The following is a 23,156-nucleotide window of genomic DNA, read 5'->3' as shown; positions in this document are numbered from 1 at the left end:
CATGTCAAAACTACACTAAGATTCCATCTCACTCCAGTCAGAATGACAATCATCAAGAATACAAGCAACAATAAGTATTGGTGAGGATGTGGGGCAAAAGGCACTCATACATTGCTGCTGGAACTGCCAGTTGGTGAAACCACTCTGGAAAGCAGTATGGAGATTCTTTAAAAAACTTGAAATGGAATAACCATTTGACCCAGTTATCCCTCTCCTCAGTTTATACCCAAAGTACTTAAAATCAGCCTACTACAATGACACAGCCACATCAATGTTCATGGAGGCTCAAGTTATGATAGCTAAATCATGGAATCAACCTAGGTGCTCTTCAACAGATGAATGGATAAAGAATATTTGGTATATACACAACGTAATATTACTCAGCCTTAAAGAAGAATAAAATGATGGCATGTGCTGGTAAATGGATGGAGCTGGAGAATATCAAGCAAAATGAAATAAGCGAATCCCAAAGAACCAAAGGCCAAATGTTTTCTCCTATATGCAGATGCTAATTCCCAATAAGGGAGACACTAGGGAAGAACAGAGGTACTTTGGATTAGACAGAGAGGAGGAGTGAAGGGAGAGGAGGGAGTATATGGGTAGAAATGATAGTAGAATGAACCAGACATTATTACCCTATGTGCCTATATGATTACACAACTGGTATAACTCTACATCATATACAACTGGAAGAATGAGAACTTATACTCCATACATGTATAATTTGTCAAAATTCATTATACTGTCATGTATAACTAATTAGAACAAAATTTTAGAGTTAAAAAAAAGCACTAAGCAAGTTTGATTGTCCTTCCTCCATTGAGCATCTCCCACCACACTTACTGAGTTTCATTGCATAACTTCTGAGTCATTATTAAGGAGTGTAGACCCAACACCACCTCCTTCCTAGTTGTCCAATGAAGGCACAGGCACCATGTTCAGGATTGATATGAATACAGTGTTAGATAAGAGTTTCTGAATGTGGACAACCTTGGAATGAGGATGTGCAAGTATGGAGCCCAGTACTCTTGGAACCACCAGTGAACAGCTGGAGGCATAGGCAGACTAATGACTACCCCTCACCTGAAGACTCTGTGCACAGAGCTTATAACTCACCAAATTGTTCCAAGTTATCCCGTCCTCTCAGGACTGCCTAGTGGAGGAATAAGAAGAGAGAATAAAATGTCCACAAAAGGTTTTGGGCTCTTCCTCTTCTCATGAGGAAGTTCATGTGGACTGCGTGCTATTTTAATTTCTTTCATCTTTTTTTAAAAAGGGACCACGTGTATTCCATTTCCATTGTTTACAATGGAACAACCATTGTTTTAATTATTAATAAAACAGTTCAGTTTTATTAATTGCATTCACATTATTGTACAACAACCACCATCATCCACTTCCAGACACTTTTTTCCAATTCCTAAATTGAAAATTTTCACACATTTGTAAAACTTCCCAATATTCCTTCCCCCAATTCTGGCTACCACTCTTCTATGATAAAACGTAATGACGGATTAAGACCACCGAACTACAAGAGTAATGGTGATTTTAAACCTTTTATATTCTGTCTTCCAAGTGAATGCTGTGATTTTGAGATTAAATAGTCTTCCTGGGCAGCCTCCACAGGGCACTTTTAATGTCCCTGTTCCTCAGGCTCTAGATGAAGTGGTTCAGCATGGGGGTGACCACAGTGTACATCACAGAGGCCACTGCACTCTTCCTAGGAGAATGTGGTGCAGCTGATCCAAGGTACCCTGCAAGGCCTGTCCCATAAAATAGACAAACAACTGACAGGTGAGACCCGCAGGTGGAGAAGGCTTTGTCCTTCCCCCCTAAGGATGGGATCCTCAGAATGGAGGAAACACTTTTATAGTAAGAGAAAAGGATCCCTGAGATGGGACAAAATCTAGAAATGGCAAAACACATGATTTTATTACTGGTGAAAGTATCAGAAATGGCCATATTGAGGAGCTGAGAAGGGTCACAGAAGAAATTAGGAATTTCCCATACTTGAAGTAGGGAAAATTTAAGATGGTCATACTGTGCAGGTGGCAGTCCAAAAGGCTAATCAGAAAAGACATTAATATTAAGAAGCCACAGAGGTAAGGGTGCATGATTACTGGGTTATGCAGTGGGACACAGAGGACCACAAATGGGTCATAAGCCATCACAGTCAGAAGCATACCATCCATACCTCCAAAAAGAATAAACAGGGACTTCTGAGTCAGGTAGAGGACATCTGAGTCAGGCATCCCACATAGGAGATGTGAATTTGTATGTTCACAATCATCTTTGGGACCGTGGTGGAGATGAAACTGATGTCAGCCAAGGACAGGTTGGAGAGGAAGAAGTACATGGGGGTGTGGAGGTGGGGGTCATCCAACCAAGATGATGAGCAGGTTCCCAAGCACTGTGACCAGGTACATGGTCAGCAACAGTTTGGAGAAGATAGGCTGCATTTTGTCATCTTTTTGAGACCTAGGAGATGGAAGTATTACATCCATGTTTCTATCTTGTGATTCTGTATTTCTCAGATACCTTTTGTTATTTGTTCTTTTTAGATATTCATGACAGTAGAGTGTATTTTGACATATTACACACACATGGAGTAGAACTTATTCTAATTAGGATTATATTCTAGTGCTTGTACATGATGTGGACTTTCACTGATGGTATATTCATATGTGAACATAGGAAAGTTACGTCTGATTCACTCCACTGTCTTTTCTACTCCCGTTTCCCTCCCTTCCCTTCATTCCCCTTTGTCTAATCCACTGAACTTCGATTCTTCCCTCCCCCTTGTCGTATGTTAGCATCTCTTCAACAGATCAATGGATAAAGAAAATTTGGTATATATATACCATGAGGAATTACTTGGATATTGTTTTAAGAAGAAAAGTGTTGAAAAAGAAACAAACGGGTTCTCAGCACTGTGTGTTAGTCAGCCTTCTACCACTGTGACAAAACTCCTGAGGAAAACTACGTAAAATGAAGAAAGATTTATTGTGTCTCATGTTTCAGAGGTTACAATTCATGGTCTCTTTGTGCTGCTATTTGGGGCCTATGGTGAGGCAGAATGTGGCAGAGAGGGTTGTGTGGGGGGAGTTGCTGGCCTTTTATTAGCTGGAGAGAGAGAGAGAGAGAGAGAGAGAGAGAGAGAGAGAGAGAGAGAGAGAGAGAGAGAGAGAGAGAGAGAGGAGAGAGAAAGTGACCAAGAATATCTTATGCCCTTCAAATACAACTCACTCCCAGTGACCTACTTCCTTCAGCTAGGTTCCACCTCCTAAATTCTTCACCACCTTCCAGAGCGTCACCTTTGGGGACAAAGCCTTTGGGGGACATTTCAGATCTAACCTATAGCTATAACTGTAATTACAACTAAAGTTAGAAATATGTGTGTGTATGTATACATACACACATATTAATGTCTACTTCTACACACACATACATGTATATGTGTGTATATAAATATACACACACATGCTTTTTGATGAACTTGTGTTGATTGCACATATTGATGGGTTTCCCTGTGACTTTTCCACACATCCATATGTGGTGTGTGGATCCACCTTCCCATCTAACCTTTCCCATTCTCCCTTCCCTCTCTTGCCTCCTGTTCATTAGTCCAGTCCCTGATAGTCGTTCTCCTCTTAGGTCATTTTTAAGTTTCCACAGATGACAGAAAACAGACAATGCTTGTCTTTCTGTATATGACTTCTTTCTGTTAATGTGATAACTTCCCATTCCACCCGGTTTCCTACAAATTTCAGAATTTCATTTTTGGGGGGTGGGTGCGGCTGAGTACTACTACTACTACTACTACTACTACTACTACTACAGACCATGTTTTCTCCATCAATTCATCTGTTGTTGTGGGTGTGTAAGCTGTCCAGAATTAGCTACTATGAACAGTGCCAGAATGAACACAGGTGTGCAGGTGCCTCTTTTGTACACTGACACACACTGTGGACACACACCCACTAGTAATATAGGTGTATCATATGATAGTTCCATTTTTAGTCTTATGAGAAACTTCTTACTGTTTTCTGTGATGGCTATACTAGTTTACAGTTCCACCAATGATGCATAAGGGCTTCGTACCCACATCCTTGCCAGCATTGGTTACTTTTTTGCTTGCTTCATTGCTTTTGATAATAGCCATTCCAAGGTGTAATCATGTTTCAATTTCAATTTGCATTTTCTTGATGGCCAAAGATATTGGGCATTCCCCATATATTCACTGGCTGTTTGTATTCCTTTTGAGAAATGTCTCTTTAGGTTATTTGCCCATTTTTTATTAGTTTACATATTTTTATTGTTAATATTTTCAGTTTTTTATATATTCTGGATATTAATCCTATTTCAGATGAGTAATAATTTATTATTTTAACTAACAGGATTACAAATTACAAAAATTACAAAATTACAAAAGATAAGAGAACAGAATTTTTATTAAACTTATGCTAGGCTTTTAGCTTGTAAACTCTGAGTTTATGTTGGAATTGAGCTGTCTGGTTATGGAACAGGGACTCGGGGAAGGAGAATCCTCTCAGGTTGTGCCCTTGAGTTAACCATCATTTAACTTGCCTGTTACTCCAGCATGAGACCTGCCCCTCAGGGTGCACTTACATTTGGGGGTATCTGGTAAGTCACAGAACAGATCAGCAGGTGTCACCAGAAACTTTATGGGAACAATGACCGAGGTCATAGGAAAAGATCATAGAAAGAAAAGACACATCATCATTCAGCACAGACTGCTCTCTTTCCCACTCCAGGATGAACTTGCAGCTGTCCACAGCTTCCTGCATTCTTAAAGTCAGACCACTTAACCTATAAAGGAGTCTTTGAGTCAGGTGTTGGCTTCATTATTACTCAGAAAAATGGAAAGAGTTGAAATAGGTACCAGATGTGGGCCTCTGATGAAGACCTCTGTACCTCTGCTAAAAACTCCCAGATGGTCCTGAAACAATGAAAAAGATTAGTTCATGTTACCCAGAGCTTGGAACTTAATTTTACATCCTTTTGCATGAAAAAGAAGGTTGTAAGACTCTCAGTTTATTTATAGTTGAGACAACTGTGTTGAGTAAGGATCAAGCAGATAATTGATGCTCCTTGTGTGTTTAATATGTACTAAATGCATAAAATTGGGAAAAATAAAACTTGCATGCTATTATTGGTAGTAATGATAAGGTTAAGTCATCACACCACTTAAGTAAATGATTCTGTGACCTGATGGTACAGATTTCCTATTTTTGTAACAAGACTTTTTTTCTTGTGTAACTATATGCAGACATCTATAGAGGAATGATTGATCTGATTTCCATTTCCCCAGAACCTATACCTTGTTTAGCACAAAAGGGGACATAAAAAGGGAAAAGTCTCTGTTAAAGAGGCCCTTTTCTGGTCCACAGTACTTGGCCTACTCCGTGTGGATCCAGTGTTCTTGTATTTCCCTTCCTGCCCTTTCATCTCTTTTAAGAATGTGCCACAGAACTAGAGACAGGTCACAATAGCTATTGTCTGTGTCTGTGCCATGGTCACCTGTGCCCTGGGATTCCATTTAGGTGCATTGACATTTATTGGGCAAATTTATTCTGTGAGCATGTACAAATATGCAACAACAAATCCCATAAATATGTACAACTGTAATGCACCAATAAAAAAATCTTTGGCAGAGATTTTTCATGCAATAAAATAAGAAAAATATGCATAAATATTAGTGGCCAGGTGAGCCTTCGGTCTTGGGGTGAGACCTATGTTGGAGTTTTGCATCATTCCAAAGATTCAGTAACTTTGACAGTTGTATTTACCCACAAATTCACTGTTTAATTGTTGAATTCTTCATTTTATAACAGAACCCATGATGATTAAATACGTATTAGTTTCCAAACTTAGATATGTAGCATGAGTGTTTTGGAGATGAGTGTTATTCTTCATACCGAGCAAAGAGGTGTGGAGAAAGTTACCCTCTTTCTTCACATAGTAGCAGGTCAGTGATGAGGGACTGAGTGTTGACTCTCTACCTCCCACCCCATGGCAATGTCCCTCGTATTGGAGCCAAATGGGAATATTATCACCCATGCAGGATGAAATTTCTCTTTGATTTATCTTGGAAGAATTGTTACTAGATGGAAGTCAGGAATTAAAAAAATAGACCCAGACAGGTATGATCAATTCATTTTCAGGGATGGTACCAAGTAAATTCAATAAAGAAAAGACTTTTTTTTCCTTTGCATTTAATGCTTCTGGAACAAATGAATAAATGTGTAGGAAAATGAACTTCAAACCTTACTTTAAAACATATATAAATTTAAACTGACATGGATTAAAAAATACAATAATAAATTTTAAAGAGGAAAAGATAAGAATATTTTTGTGGACTACACTAAGATTTTATTCACAGTTGTATAAAGTGGAGGTTCATTTTGATGTAGTTACACAAGCACAGGATATAGCTTGTTCCAATATTTCCCCTTATCTCCCCTCTTCCCTTTCTATACTTCTCCTTCAACTATTGGTTCTTCTTCCAACTGCGTATAGTTTTTTTTTTGAAATTTCATGCAATATGGATATACATCAAGGTGAACTTCACAGTGGTATATTCATATATGGGCATAAGAAAGTTTGCTCAGGTTCATTCCACTGTTCTTCCCTTTCCTATCCTTCCTCCCTCCCCGTCAACCCCCTTCTCCTATTCCACCTACCTCTCTTCCCTTTTCATGGGGAATTCAGGAGTATTTTTGATGGTGCATATTAAGAATAAGGGTATGCATTGTATAATGACTGATAATTTGGAGGGGTAACAACTGTAGGTGATTAATAGTAAAAGTGAGTATATATCTCTGCTTGGAATTCAATTATCCTCCATTCACATTGTTTGGGGGAATTCTAACTTGTGTAATAAGGAAAAAGGCACAGAATTTTGAAAGAATTATCCTAAGAATAAAAGGACAAGTTAAATGACGTCCTTCCCTTGGGTCATGCTGTGTGTCTTCTAACCCATCTGAAGTAGAGGTATGCACTTCACAGAGAGATTGGAATCCAGGTGTTGATATAAGCTAGTGAATTTTAAAAGTATAAATAGCCTTGAGTGGTCTTAATAGCAGATGAACTACTGAGTTTATAGGAAGTTAACAAAAGTAAACTAAAATTAAAAATAAAATTAAGAAGAAATAAAATAATTAAAAAGCATTTCTTCAAATTTCATTATTTTTTGATCCTTGACTGGTATAGTGCCACACTAAGATCATATTTGGTCAGCAACATCATAAGATTATATGAATTTAACCAAACACTATTTATGTATAGTTGAAGTTCATTACCATCAGAGATAAGACTTTTACATTAAATATTTCTCAAAAGTCTATCAAAATTTGAGTGAGCACTTGAATAAAGGAAGTAAATCAGAAACTAACAAAGAAGAAAACCTTCTGGGAGTTATTGGCACATAACTATGTATTCTGATTTCCAACTGTCAACTCTAATAGCATTATAATAATGCAGTCTAACTCTTGTGGATTTTTTAATATTGTGCATTTCAAGTACATAGATACTGCACTTTGGTTTAAGGTAAGATTAAGGTAAATTTGAATGCTTCTTAAATTCCTTTACAGTGATGTTGGTTTCTGTTTGTTTTTCTGGAAGTGGGAACTCTTACTTTTTCTCCATTATTTTCTCAAAAGAATGGGTCATATTGCAAAGTGAGCTTGGAGTTGTTATCACTGATGTTCTTGGTTTTCAGGGTTCAACTTAAGTCTCTCCAAAGTAGGTGTGCAAAAAAGAAAGTGAATAACACAGAAACCATGAATAGGGATAGTTGGAAGTTTGGGTTTGTCCCAACTGAGAAACATTACTGAGGGTTTACAGAACTGAAGTGTGAACACTTAAATTGTGAATATGTGAGTTCAAAATATATGTGGAGTACTGAGTGCCTGTTAACTTACTTCCCTTTTCACCAACAATTTTACATTTTTTTCTTTTTGCAAAAGATGCCCAAGAAATACGGAACCACAAAATTTAACACAGATATCAGAATTCCATCTCATAGGACTCTCAGAGGATCCAGACCTTCAGCCTGTCCTCCTTGGCCTGTTTCTGTCCATGTACCTACTCACAGTGCTTGGGAACCTGCTCATCATCCTGGCTGTCAGCTCTGACCCCCACCTCCACACCCCCATGTACTTCTTCCTCTCCAACCTGTCCTTGGCTGACATTGGCTTCATCTCCACCACGGTCCCAAAGATGCTGGTGAACATTCAAACTCACAGCAGAGCCATCTCCTATGTGAGCTGCCTGACACAGATGTCTTGCGTTATCATTTTTGGATGTATGGATGATCTGCTTCTGACTGTAATGGCCTATGACTGTTTTGTGGCTATGTGTCACCCCCTGCAATACCCCATTATCATGAACCCTCGCCTCTGTGGCTTCTTGGTTTTTGTGTCTTTTTTTATTTAGCCTTTTGGACTCCCAGTTGCACAATTTAATTGTCTTACAATTTGCTTACTTCAAGCATGTGGAAATTTATAATTTCTGCTGTGAACCTGCTCAAATCCTTAATCTTGACTGTTCTGAACCCTTTGTCTAAAACCTAGTCACATGTTTTGTTGGTGCCATATTTGGTTTTTTCCCATCTCAGTAATACTCTTCTCTTACTACAAAATTGTTTCCTCCGTTCTGCGAATCCCATCCTCAGGGGGGAAGTACAAAGCCTTCTCCACCTGTGGGTCTCACCTCTCAGATGTTGTCTTATTTTATGGAACAAGTGTTGGGGTGTACCTTGGATCAGCTGTTTCACATTCTCCCAGAAAGGGTGTGGCCTCCTCAGTGATGTACACCATTGTCACCCCCATGTTGAATCCCTTCATCTACAGCCTGAGGAACAGGGACATTAAAAATGCCCTAAGGAGGTTCCACAGTGGAAAAGTCTATGTCAGGACCTGAGCTGCTCCGTTGGAATGTATGTGGGAGAATCCATGAGTAGTAACACCTAGACCTAGGAATTCTACCTCGTGGGCACATCATTTTTCAGATTGTTGGCTCTGACACCTCATCACGTTTCAGAGGGTTATGAGGCTGGAGTTACAGGGTGTGCTCACTCCCTTCCCACTCCTGAGCCCTCAGTGATTGACAGGCTCCTTCAGTTACTGTCTCTGTGACTCAGTGTCCCCTTTTGGCCTTTGTCCTGTAGTAACTATCCAGCTTATTGCCCATATGCAATTTACTCCATTATAATAACTATATTTATTTCTATTTTCAAGTGAACACTGAGTGATTGTAACAGGGGGAAAAATGTATGTTGAGATTTGTCAACAGTTGTAACATTTCAAAATGTGCTGAAGAAATAAAGCTTGTTTTAAATATATGTCGTTGTTCAGGACATCCCTGTGAGATGTGGTAAGTGGCATCATATTTCAGGTTTCCTATAAAAGAATACGATTGGCCCCTCTTCATTTTCTGGCGTCCTGCCTTGCCATGGGTTCTCTGCCTCACAGGTGTTTGCACAATTGTAATCTCATTTGTCCTTAGGCTCTCAGTACAGCCAGTGCCAGACTGTTTAGAGGTTCAGTCTTCAAAACTGTGAGCTAAATAAACCTTCTTTTCTGTATAGGTTACTCTGCCTAAGATATTTTGTTATAGAAACAGAAAACAGGCCAATATGGGGAAGGGGCAATGTGCTTTACTTGGTCTATGGACTAAAAGGATAAACTCAACTAAAATAATTAGACACTTACAGACACATATACCCAGGATGATGTTTGATCAAAAATCTAGACATCAATAGCCCACCAATTTTATACATAAAATTAGCCATCACTATATCCTATTAAAATAATAAATATTTATATTTTATAGACATGCATCCAGTATTTCAATTCCTCCCTAGATTGATTGACTTTCTATAGTATGCTCCATAAACTTTTGAGAGAAGAAATGTGAGCTTATTTGTTTTTAATACGATGAAGAATGGAATGATTTCCTCCCAAGATTAAGAGTTATAGAATAAAATATAGGTTTTAAACAGTTCTACAAAAGTAAATGTATACAATAATGAAGACATGCTTTTTTTAAAAAAATTGGAGATGTCTAATAAAGAATGCAAGAAGTTCTGGTTTTCATTTTTCTTCAGGTACTCATCATAGGAGGAGAATTGGGATAAGAGCAAATTACATGCTACCCTCAGTTTTAACATGTCACGTATTGTAAATTTTTCCTTGACTGTGGTGTGAGTGTCCTGTCCATGTCACCCTCTATGAAATGACTTCAAGTGAAAAACAGCATTCTTTTGTCCTATAGCACAGTCATTCTAAATGCCTTAGGCTGTAGATGAAGGGGTTCAGCATGGGGATCACCACAGTGCACATCATGGACAACACAGCAATCTTTCTAGGAGAGTCTGATACAGTTGAAGCAAGGTACACTCCAATGGCAGTTCCATAAAATAAGCCAACAACTGCCAGGTGAGACCCACAGGTGGAGAAGGCTTTGTACTTCCCACCTGAGGATGGAATTCACAGAATGGAGGAAACAATTTTATAATAAGAGAAAAAAGATCCCTAAGACAGGAAGAAAGTCATAGATGGCACCAACAGTATACATGATGATATTTTTGGTAAATGTATCAAAACAGATAAGACTAAGGGTCTGAGAAGGTTGACAGAAGAAATTAGCAATTTCCACATCTTTGAAGAAGGTAAAGTATAAGGCAATCAAATTGTGGAGCTGGGATTCCAAAAGGCTAAGCAAAAGAGACACCAGAACTAAAAAGCCACAGAGGCGAGGGTTCATGATGACTTGGTAATGCAGGGAGTGACAGATGGCCACAAAGGGGTCATAGGCCATCACAGTCAGAAGCATGTCATCCATGCACGTGAAAATGAGAAAAAAAGACATCTGTGTCAGGCAGCCTTCATAGGAGATGGCTCTGCTCTGAGTCTGGATGCCCACAATCATGTTTGGGACCGTGGTGGAGATGAAGCCAATGTCAGCCAAGGACAGGTTGGAGAGGAAGAAGTACATGGGGGTGTGGAGGTGGGGGTCAGAGCTGACAGCCAGCATGATGAGCAGGTTCCCAAGCATGGGACCAGGTACATGGACAGGAACAGTCCAAAGAGGACGTGCTGCAGTTCTGGGTCCTCTGAGAGTGCCATGAGATGGAATTCTGAGGCAAGTGTTAGATTTTTCATATCAGTTTTGCTTGGGCACCTTTTGAAAAAGAAAAATGTGTTGGAAAAAGGAAACCAATAAATACATGCAAGCATCAACACAATGTTACCCATTACATTAGCCTAGAATATTTAAACACCACGCATATGTTTGTCCTGTGGATATAAGTAAAAGTGAGATTCAGGGTGGTATATTCCCATATGCAGGAAGGAGAGTTCCGTCTGGCTCAGTCCCTGGCTCCTCCTTTTCCCACTCCTTCCTTTCTCTCCCTCAATCCCTTCCTCTACTCTCTGATACCTCTTCTATTTTCATGGAATTCCTTCCCTCCACCTTTTCTTTCTTTTTTCACTTATTTTGGTACACTAAATTTGATCATTTACATCAGAAAGCATTATGCACTACTTATTTCCCCTGAATTTTTCTGCTTCTCATGCATTCTATTTCCCCTCCTCTGTGAATGAAGTCCTCACTCAAATTTTGTATGTATTTCAACACTAATGTAATAGATAGCTTGAATAATTATTGGTGTTGGACTCTAATTTTGATTAATATGTTTAAGATGAATGTACATACCCAATATTATCAGCCTTAAGGCACATTGCCCCATCAATGATTCACTGCTAATGAAATATTAGTGCTTTTGAATTTTCTTGTTGTGTATATGTTTATTTTGTCAACTCTATATGTCTTCCCTCAATATCTACTAAAGAAATCTACTCCTTGCTTTCTAAAAACTTTATAATGGCTTAGGTACACTGCTTCTTTGTTCTTCTGATCATACCCTTTTACATATGTTTGAGGACTTTAGCATTAGGGAACACACAGAACCGAAGTTTGGGATATGATACTTCTAATACCATTTAGTAGATTTTCATATCAATATTTCCTGGTAAATGGATTATAATTCTCCTACATCAGCTACTTGAAGGCAGCTCAGGTTCATTCCTTTGTCAAGTTACACTGTCATTTAATTGGGAAAAATGCAACAGAAAACTGTAGGAAATTATTTAAACACATCTAGACCATTTAGTTACATCTAAACTGGGTAAAATAATTTACTAGCTTATGTGTTATTTTTGAAATGCTTTAAAATATTTTTTTAAATCACATGAAGTAGCAGTTTTTGGTCTCATTTATAATATTTACTAGTGAACATTTTGAAATACCAAGATGCCCTGGTACTGGATTAAAATCAGTTTGATTATAATATAAGCTAGTGAAGATCTTGGTCATCCTGTCTTATACCAGGGTTGAGAATCACAGCCTTAGAATATTTGCTGGCATTCTGAAAATGCTCTATTGAGTGTGATTTTCTGTGACTATTAACAATAACTACTGCCCATATTAAAAATAAACATTTAGTAATATGTGCTTCACAATCAATATTTTAAAAGGATTTAAATTATTACATATGAAATGTGGTTCTTAATATCTCTGCATGATTCCATTTTCTGTATACCTATTCCACCAAAGAAACTGTTCCCATAAATTCAGTGTGCATATCTTTGTCAATATTTTCATGTTAGTTTTGATTTCAATATCCATTTGCATTTTTCTTTAAGACTTACTTGGAAAAAACCCAATGTTCATTCAAGCCATCTACAACACATCACTTATTGCCCCTGAAATTTAGTAGTTTAGATCAACATGTGAAGCACCTTCCTTAACCTCAAAAGTCTTAGCTGATGCACACCATTACCTGAGGGATAACAATTCATTTGTCAACTTATTTTTATGACCAGCTTTCCAAAATCTGGTGCCTGAGTCCATATTATACAAATGAAGATTTCCACATAATGTGTGGGTGGCAGACAGTTTTTTTGAATTCTAGTAGTTGATGTGCATTCCAGGTGTTCTATTAATCAGGAACATTTTTTGGTTAAATAAAAACTTGTCCTCAACAAACAACTTATTGTTGTTAAGATGTATTGTCAAAAATATTTCCAAGGTATGTCTAGTATGAGCCTCTGCATAATTACTATGATATTTCCTCTTGTATAGGAGAGATATTTCCAGTGGGCTCCAGTAGAGAATACAGCGGTTTTGGGATAAGAGTTAGAAAATCCACACTTTAGTTCCATATCATTAACCTTTGCCTGTGAACTCAGCCATCCTGTCTATAATGGAGGCAGCTGGGGCCAACCACTGCTGACCTGGGTAATCCACCAGGAACCTTAATTCAATGAGCACAGTGAGTATCAGGGATTTTTCTTGGTATTTGAAATAGCTGTGTGGGTTGTTATAAGGAAAACCTTTCAAGAGTATTCTGGGTAAATGCTTGTTGTCTGTGATACTTAGCTCAGTTCAATCATGGCTTCATTATTTTATATCTAAACACAAATTATGAAGTTAAATAAAAATGCTGTCTTTTCATTTTGGTAAAATAATAATGTTGGTGGAGCTTCTGAGTTGCAGAAGACTGTGTACATGAAATGAAACATGCTACACCAAACATAGAGAGTAGAGACTCCATTTTGGGAAACTGTCAGTATCAGTTCATGATATGATTATTGCCAATCTCTTCCCCTCATCACCTTCATAAACCATTGGAAATGCTTAGGAAAAAGTTCACAGGACCCAATTTCTACTTCCACACATAGAACCGGTGTGCAAGGAAATCAAAACTTGGAATGAGATTTTTTGGTGCCTCCCCCACTGTCAGGTACATAAACTTCAAAGTTAAAGTAGCTGATATTCTGCATATTTTTTATTTTCATATCTGTCTACCTCACACTGTCATGTTGTCTTAATGATGGGGAAAGATCACTCCAGAGAGTCCTTCCTCCATCCATCCTCTCCCCCAGCACTTACTGGGTAGTGCTGAGTCTATGCTGAGTCATGACAAAGAGAATCCAATGCCCCTCCTCTGCCTGGTACCCAGTGGAGGCCTCAGGCTCCGTGCTCAGGATTGATATGAATACGGTGATAAATACGAGCTTCCTGGTGCAGAAAACCCTGGAGGATCAGACCCAGGTATGAAGCCAACTGGACTGGAGCCATTGAACTGAAGAACTGAAGACATAGGGTGACTATTACTATTTATTATATGATCTTAGGGCTCCATGCACAGGGCTCATAATTAGTCAAATTATTCCATGTTTTCCAAATCTCCAAGGACTTCTTAATACAAGTAAGAAACAGAAGATAAAATGAACGTCCACAAATATTTTGGGCATCTTCCTAGGAGAAGGATGTTTCCTATTTACATGCTTTATTTCTTTTACTATGATTCATCTACTTTTATTTAAATTATATTGTGGTAAATATGCATAACAAAAACTTACCATTTTAATCATTGCTAAATGCACAGTTAAATGGCATTAATTACATTCATAACATTAAAAGACCATAGCAATCATTCATTTCCAGAATTTTGCATTTTTCTAAACTGAAACTTTATACCCATTTAAAAACTCTTCACTCCTCATACCTCATGTCTCTGGTAACCACCATTTTACTATGAAATATGATAAGGAAGAAAAGCCATAAAATATTTAAAAAATAATGGTCCAAGTAGACAGAATTTACATGTTTAAATTCATCCCTGCTGTGTTTTCTAGCTTACATTCCAAATTAATGCACCAGTCCTGAGATTAGACCATCCTGCTGTGCATCCAGGCACTTTAAATGTCCCTATTTCTCAGGCTGTAGATGAAGGGTTTCAGCATGGGTGTGACCACTGTGTATATCATTAAGGTCACCTCAGCCTTTCTGGGAAGAACATAATACAGCTAAATCAAAGTATACTCCAAGGCCTGTTCCATAAAATAAAAAAAGAGAACAATGGAGAATTGAGACCTTCAGGGTTTTTTTCCCCTCTGTTCTGATGATGGTATCATATGAATGGAGGAAAAGTTTTAGAGAAGGGAAAAGTATTCTGGACGTGGGAAGATATTCAGAGACGGCATCAAAATAAACACACGACAGAGTTATCACTAAAGATGTCAAAACTGGAAAGATTGAAAGTTGAGAAGGGTTGTGGAAGAAATTAGAAATTTCCACATGTTAAAAGCAGGGAGATTACAATGCAATTCATTCATGCTGCTTAAAATAAGTGAACCTAAAATTAAGAAAACACAGAGGCATGAATTCATAGTAGGCTGGAAATGCAGTTGGCCACACTGAGCAAAGGCCATTACAGTCAGAATGCATCCAAAATGATAAAAAGAGACATCTGGAGATGGCTCTTCTGTAAGTTTGTATGCCCACAATTATATTGGAACTATGGTGGAGATGAAGCAGATGTGAGCCAAGGACAGGTTGGAGAGGAAGAAGTACATAGGGGTGTGGAGGTGGGAGTCAGAGCTGACAGCCAGGGTGATGAGCAGGTTCCCAAGCACTGTGACCAGGTACATGGACAGGAACAGTCCAAAGAGGAGCGGCTGCAGGTCTGGGACCTCTGAGAGGCCCAGGAGGAGGAATTCTGAGCCACCTGTTAGATTTTGTGTTTCTTCATAGTTCTGACAACTAATTCTCAAACTCTGCACTTGATGCACTAAACTTTTTCATTGCTTTCAACCATCAACATTTTAAAGCTAAGATCCAAAATTCTAAATCACAGGTAAGTACAGTGAGAAGTTCTGAATTCTAAATTCCAGTTTTGAGTAGGAATGTTGTAAATATCCTGCCTATAATGTCTTTGTTTGATATTGATTGGGCTGCTGTAAGAATGGAGGGGTATGTGGGCCACAGTGAGGTTGTCCTGGAGTAGCAGAAAGAGCAATGAGTGCTGCTCACTGCTTATCTTCTCTGTCTGTGGTCGTAGCCTGGAATCTATTTCTGTCATTGCTATAGTTGACTCAGAAGGTACCAACCACTTCTGTCCCTTTTGGTGTACCAGTAATCCCAAAAAGGAAGGACACAATGAGAAAGGGACTATTTATTTATTTATTTATTCATTTATTTATTTATTATGGAGAAAGAGGCAAGTGAAATTGCTGGTTGGGCTGTCCAGTGGGCAACATTCCAGTATTCTCCTGTCAAGATGCCCTGTATCTATAATCAGACACACCAAATGGCTTTTCTATTTTCTAGCAGACTACTACTTCTTTCTTTCATGGATGCTGCTGCTGCTGCTGCTGCTGATGATGATGATGATGATGATGATGGTGTTGATGGTTATAATATAACATAGGAGCTGAAATGTTAGATTATGCAGATGAAATGACGCAAGATACAAAGAACACATTTCTGATACTGACATTTAGGTATCCCTCAATATTTATCCATAGTATTGTGGGCACTCTTCTCTTTCTCCTTGGCCTCATTTTCATAATCTTTTACAGTAATTGGGAAACAGTTTACAGAAACCCATACTCTGCCATCATGGATGATGTTCCAAGTGTGGAAGGAAATGGAAACATTGAATGAGATTCTTAGGATCCCCAACACAACCAAATACTCATATTCACACAACTCATAACAGCTGAGTATTGCATATTGATGTCTTCCCATTTCAATGCCTAAACTTCATGTTAATCTTCATGACTAAAACAATGGTTCTGATCGCCTTTCTCCATTCATCATCAACTGGGCACTGAATGAGTTGTGATTCTTCTTTGCTGGGCCATGAATATGAACTCTGGTTCTGACATCCACCCCATGACAGGTGCCTAATGAAGGCTCAGCCTCCATCCTAACAATTGACTTGAATATAGGGACAGACAGGAGCTTTCTGATACAAAAAACTATGGTTGAAGAGACACAGGTATGGAGTGCAATCGACTGAAATCTTCAAACCACAAGGAAGCAGGCAAAGCTACCTTTTTACTATCATATGAGCTTGGGGGCTCAGGAACTCACAGTCTGTTAAATTGAACCACAATATTGAAATGTATAAAGGACTTTCTCATCATAGTGGAGGGGAGAAATAAACATGTACAATAGATTTGGGGCTCTTCCTATACTCAAGAGTATACTTGTGTGTACTTTCCACTGTTTATTGCGTTGATTTTAAAAATGATTAGAGCATAATAATTACACAGAGTAGTTGAATTCATTTTGACAAAATCTTTCATGCATGGAATCTGTTTGCTCCATTTCAGTTCCTGTCCTAGACTTTTCCCTCCCCTCTTCTCCCTTATTATCCTTCCTGTATTTTACTGATTTTCCTTTCACTCATGTTGAATTGCAGAGTTGGGGGGCATTAATTGCATCCACTCTTTCATGCAAACATCACCATCAACAATCTGCAGACATTTTTCATCTTCCCAAACTGAAACTTTGTACCCATTTATAAAAAACTTCCTCCTTCTCCTAGCCCAGGAAAACACCATTCTACTAAGAAACATGATGAAGAAATAAAATCATCAAACTACAAAAATAATGTTATCACAACGAGGCATAAGTTACATGGAAATCTAGATGTTTAGCATTGCTGCTTTTTCCAACACGTTCCAAATGAAATCTGAATGCCTGAAATTACACTGTCCTGCTGTGCACCCTCCACAGAGCATTATTAATGTCCCTGTTCCTCAGGCTGTAGATAAAAGGATTCAGCATAGGAACGACCACAGCATACATCAGTGAGAACACAGAAATCTTTCTGGGTGATTGTGATACAGTAGAAGCAAGGTACACTCCAACTGCTGTTCCATAAAATAAACAAACAACTGCCAGGTGAGACCCACAGGTGGAGAAGGCTTTGTACTTCCCACTTGATGATGGGATTCTAAGAACAGAGGAAACAATTTTGTAGTATGAGTAAAAGATGCCTGAGAGAGGAAGGAATCCTGAGATGGCACCAACAAAATACATGATTGCATTTTTGGTAAAGGTATCAGAACAAGAAAGATTCAGTACTTGAGAAGCCTCACAAAAGAAATTAGAAATTTCCACATCTTTAAAGTAGGCAAAGTGTAAGACAATAAAATTGTGGAGCTGGGCTTCCAAAAGGCTAAACAAAACAGACACCATAACTAAAAAGCCACAGAGACGAGGGTTCACAATGATGAGTATTGCAGGGGGTGACAGATGGCCACAAACCAGTCATAGGCCATCATGTCCAGAAGCATGTCATCCATACATCCAAAAATGATAAAAATGGACATCTGTGTCAAGCAGCCCACATAGGAGATGGCTCTGCTGTGAGTTTGGATGTTCATGAGCATCTTTGGGACCGTGGTGGAGATGAAGCAGATGTCAGCCAAGGACAGGTTGGAGAGGAAGAAGTACATGGGGGTGCAGAGGCGATAGTCAGAGCTGACAGCCAGGATGATGAGCAGGTTCCTGAGCCCCCCAACCAGGTACATGCACAGGAACAAGGCAAAGAGGATGGGCTGCAGGTTTGGGTCCTCTGAGAGTGTCATGAGATGAAATTCTGATACAGATGTTAGGTTTTTCAGTTTAATTTTGCTTGGGCACTTTTTTAAAAAAATTTTTTATTTTTTTTATTGTTGGTTGTTCAAAACATTACATAGTTCTTGATATATCATATTTCACATTTTGATTCAAGTGGGTTATGAACTCCCATTTTACCCCGTATACAGCTTGCAGAATCACATCAGTTACACTTCCATTGATTTACATATTGACATACTCATGTCTGTTATATTCTGCTGCCTTTCCTATCCTCTACTATCCCCCCTCCCCTCCCCTCCCCTCTTCCCTCTCTACCCCCTCTACTGTAATTCATTCCTCCCCCTTATATTATTTTTCCCTTTCCCCTCACTTCCTCTTGTATGTAATTTTGTATAACCCTGAGGGTCTCCTTCCATTTCCATGCAATTTCCCTTCTCTCTCCCTTTCCCTCCCACCTCTCATCCTTGTTTAATGTTGGTCTTCTTCTCGTGCTCTTCTTCCCTAGTCTGTTCTTAGTTACTCTCCTTATATCAAAGAAGACATTTGGCATTTGTTTTTTAGGGCTTGGCTAGCTTCGCTTAGCATAATCTGCTCTAATGCCATCCATTTCCCTCCAAATTATATGATTTTTTCATTTTTTAATGCAGAGTAATACTCCATTGTGTATAAATGTCACATTTTTTTTACCCATTCATCTAATGAAGGGCATCTAGGTTGGTTCCACAGTCTTGCTATTGTGAATCGTGCTGCTATGAACATCGATGTAGCAGTGTCCCTGTAGCATGCTCTTTTTAGGTCTTTAGGGAATAGACCAAGAAGGGGAATAGCTGGGTCAAACGGTAGTTCCATTCCCAGCTTTTCAAGAAATCTCCATACTGCTTTCCAAATTGGCCTCACCATTTTGCAGTCCCACCAACAATGTACAAGTGTACCCTTTTCCCCACATCCTTGCCAGCACTTGTTGTTGTTTGACTTCATGATGGCTGCCAATCTTACTGGAGTGAGATGGTATCTTAGGGTGGTTTTGATTTGCATTTCTCTGACTGCTAGAGATGGTGAGCATTTTTCCATGTACTTGTTGATTGATTGTATATCCTCCTCTGAGAAGTGTCTGTTCAGGTCCTTGGCCCATTTGTTGATTGGGTTATTTGTTATCTTATTGTCTAATTTTTTGAGTTTTTTATATACTCTGGATATTAGGGCTCTATCTGAAGTGTGAGGAGTAAAGATTTGTTCCCAGGATGTAGGCTCCCTATTTACCTCTCTTATTGTTTCTTTTGCTGAGAAAAAACTTTTTAGTTTGAGTAAGTCCCATTTGTTGATTCTAGATGTTAACTCTTGTGTTATGGGTGTCCTATTGAGGAATTTGGAGCCCGACCCCACAGTATGTAGGTCGTAGCCAACTTTTTCTTCTATCAGATGCCGTGTCTCTGATTTAATATCAAGCTCCTTGATCCATTTTGATATCAAGCTCCTTGATCCATTTTGAGTTAACTTTTGTGCATGGTGAAAGAAAGGGATTCAGTTTAATTTTGTTGCATATGGATTTCCAGTTTTCCCAGCACCATTTGTTGAAGATGCTATCCTTCCTCCATTGCATGCTTTTAGCCCCTTTATCAAATATAAGAAAGTTGTAGTTTTGTGGGTTGGTTTTTGTGTCCTCTATTCTGTACTAGTGGTCCACCCGCCTGTTTTGGTACCAGTACCATGCTGTTTTTGTTACTATTGCTCTGTAGTATAGTTTGAAATCTGGTATCACTATACCACCTGATTCACACTTCCTGCTTATTATTGTTTTTGCTATTCTGGGTCTTTTATTTTTCCATATGAATTTCATGATTGCTTTCTCTATTTCTACAAGAAATGCCGTTGGGATTTTGCTTGTCACTGAATTAAAACTATAGAGAACTTTTGGTAATATCGCCATTTTGATGATGTTAGTTCTGCCTATCCATGAACAGGGTATATTTTTCCATCTTCTAAGATCTTCTTCAATTTCTCTCTCTAGGGTTCTATAGTTTTCATTGTATAAGTCTTTCACCTCTTTTGTTAGGTTGATTCCCAAGTATTTTATTATTTTTGAGGATATTGTGAACGGAGTGGTTGTCCTCATTTCTATTTCAGAGGATTTGTCTCTGATATACAGGAATGCCTTTGATTTATGCGTGTTGATTTTATATCCTGCCACTTTGCTGAATTCATTTATTAGCTCTAATAGTTTCTTTGTAGACCCTTTTGGGTCTGCTAGGTATAGCATCATGTCAGCTGCAAATAGTGGTAATTTAAGTTTTTCTTTTCCTATTTTTATGCCTTTAATTTCTTTCGTCTGTCTAATTGCTCTGGCCAGTGTTTTGAGAACTATGTTGAACAGAAGTGGTGAGAGAGGGCATCCCTGTCTTGTTCCAGATTTTAGAGGGAATGCCTTCAATTTTTCTCTATTCAGAATGATTCTAGCCTGAGGCTTAGCATAGATAGCTTTTACAATGTTGAGGTATGTTCCTGTTATCCCTAGTTTTTCGAGAGTTTTGAACATAAAGGGATACTGTACTTTGTCGAATGCTTTTTCTGCATCTATCGAGATGATCATATGGTTCTTATTTTTAAGTCTATTGATGTGGTGAATAACATTTATTGATTTCCGTATATTGAACCAGCCTTGCATACCAGGGATGAATCCTACTTGATCATGGTGCACAATTTTTTTGATATGTTTTTGTATCTGATTCGCCAGAATTTTGTTGAGGATTTTTGCATCTAGGTTTATTAGAGATATTGGTCTGTAGTTTTCTTTCTTTGAAGTGTCTTTGTCTGGTTTAGGAATCAGGGTGATGTTGGCCTCGTAGAATGAATTTGGAAGTTCTCCCTCTTTTTCTATTTCCTGAAATAGCTTGAAAAGTATTGGTATTAGTTCCTCTTTAAAGGTTTTGTAAAACTCTGCTGTATACCCGTCCGGTCCTGGGCTTTTCTTAGATGGTAATCTTTTGATGGTTTCTTCTATTTCCTCAATTGATATTGGTCTGTTTAGGTTGTCTATATCCTCCTGACTCAATCTGGGCAGATTATATGACTTAAGAAATTTATCGATGCCTTCACTATCTTCTATTTTATTGGAGTATAAGAATTCAAAATAATTTCTGATTATCTTCTGTATTTCTGAAGTGTCTGTTGTGATATTGCCTTTTTCATCCCGTATGCTAGTAATCTGAGTTCTCCCTCTTCTCTTCGTTAGCATGGCTAAGGGTCTGTCAATTTTATTTATTTTTTCAAAGAACCAACTTTTAGTTTTGTCAATTTTTTCAATTGTTTCTTTTGTTTCGATTTTATTAATTTCAGCTCTGATTTTAATTATTTCTTGCCTTCTACTTCTTTTGCTGTTGTTTTGCTCTTCTTTTTTCTAGGATTTTGAGATGAAGTATGAGATCATTTATTTGTTGGTTTTTTCTTTTTTTAAGGAATGAACTCCAAACAATGAATTTTCCTCTTAGAACTGCTTTCAATGTGTCCCATAGATTCCAATATGTTGTGTCTGTGTTTTCATTTAACTCTAAGAATTTTTTAATTTCCTCCTTGATGTCTTCTAAAACCCATTGATCATTCAGTAACCTATTGTTCATTCTCCAAGTGATGCATGATTTTTCCTTCCTTCTTTTATCGTTGATTTTCAGTTTCATTCCATTATGATCAGGTAAGATGCATGGTATTATCTCTACTCCTTTATATTGTCTAAGAGTTGCCCTGTGACATAATATATGATCTATTTTTGAGAAGGATCCATGTGCTGCTGAGAAAAAAGTGTAACTGCTTGATGTTGGGTGGTATATTCTATATATGTCAATTAAGTCTAGGTTGTTAATTGTGTTATTGAGTTCTATAGTTTCCTTATTCAACTTTTGTTTGGAAGATCTGTCCAGTGGTGAGAGAGGTGTGTTGAAGTCTCCCATGATTATTGTATGGTGGTCTATTAGACTCTTGAACTTGAGAAGAGTTTGCTTGATGAACATAGCAGCACCGTTGTTTGGGGCATATATATTTATGATTGTTATGTCTTGTTGGTGTATGGTTCCCTTGAGCAGTATGTAGTGTCCCTCTTTATCCCTTTTGATTAACTTTGGTTTGAAATCTATTTTATTTGATATGAGTATGGACACTCCTGCTTGTTTCCGCAGTCCATAGAAGTGATATGATTTTTCCCAATCTTTCACCTTCAGCCTATGTATATCTTTTCCTATCAAATGTGTCTCCTGTAGGCAGCATATTGTTGGGTCTTGTTTTGTGATCCATTCAACTAGCCTGTGTCTCTTAATTGGTGAGTTTAAGCCATTAACATTTAGGGTTATTATTGAGATATGGTTTGTTCTTCCAGCCATATTTGTTTATTAATGTTACTAAACCTGATTTGTTTTCCTCTTTGATTATTTTCCCCCCTTTACTGTCCTACCTCCCACTGTTGGTTTTCATTGTTGTTTTCCATTTCCTCTTCCTGTAATGTTTTGCCAAGGATTTTTTGAAGAGATGGTTTTCTAGCTGCAAATTCTTTTAACTTTTGTTTATCGTGGAAGGTTTTAATTTCATCTTCCATCCTGAAGCTTAATTTTGCCGGATACACGATTCTTGGTTGGAACCCATTTTCTTTCAGTGTTTGAAATATGTTATTCCAGGATCTTCTGGCTTTCAGAGTCTGTGTTGAAAGA

General features: G+C 38.2%; 2 pseudogenes; one reads left to right on the top strand and one right to left on the bottom strand.

The window, feature by feature from the left end:
- Positions 1–1,675: 1,675 nt before the first annotated feature.
- Positions 1,676–9,079, top strand: LOC144370773 (olfactory receptor 7E24-like; annotated as a pseudogene).
- An 8,507-nt stretch (positions 9,080–17,586) lies between these two features.
- LOC101971695 (putative gustatory receptor clone PTE01 pseudogene) lies at positions 17,587–18,539 on the bottom strand (annotated as a pseudogene).
- Between the last annotated feature and the right edge of the window lie 4,617 nt (positions 18,540–23,156).

The sequence above is a fragment of the Ictidomys tridecemlineatus genome, chromosome 2 (genome assembly GCF_052094955.1).
Source record: "Ictidomys tridecemlineatus isolate mIctTri1 chromosome 2, mIctTri1.hap1, whole genome shotgun sequence".
NCBI lineage: Eukaryota > Metazoa > Chordata > Mammalia > Rodentia > Sciuridae > Ictidomys > Ictidomys tridecemlineatus.
Note: the sequence above shows the minus strand (reverse complement) of the source record. Positions and strands in the feature narration are given on the sequence as shown.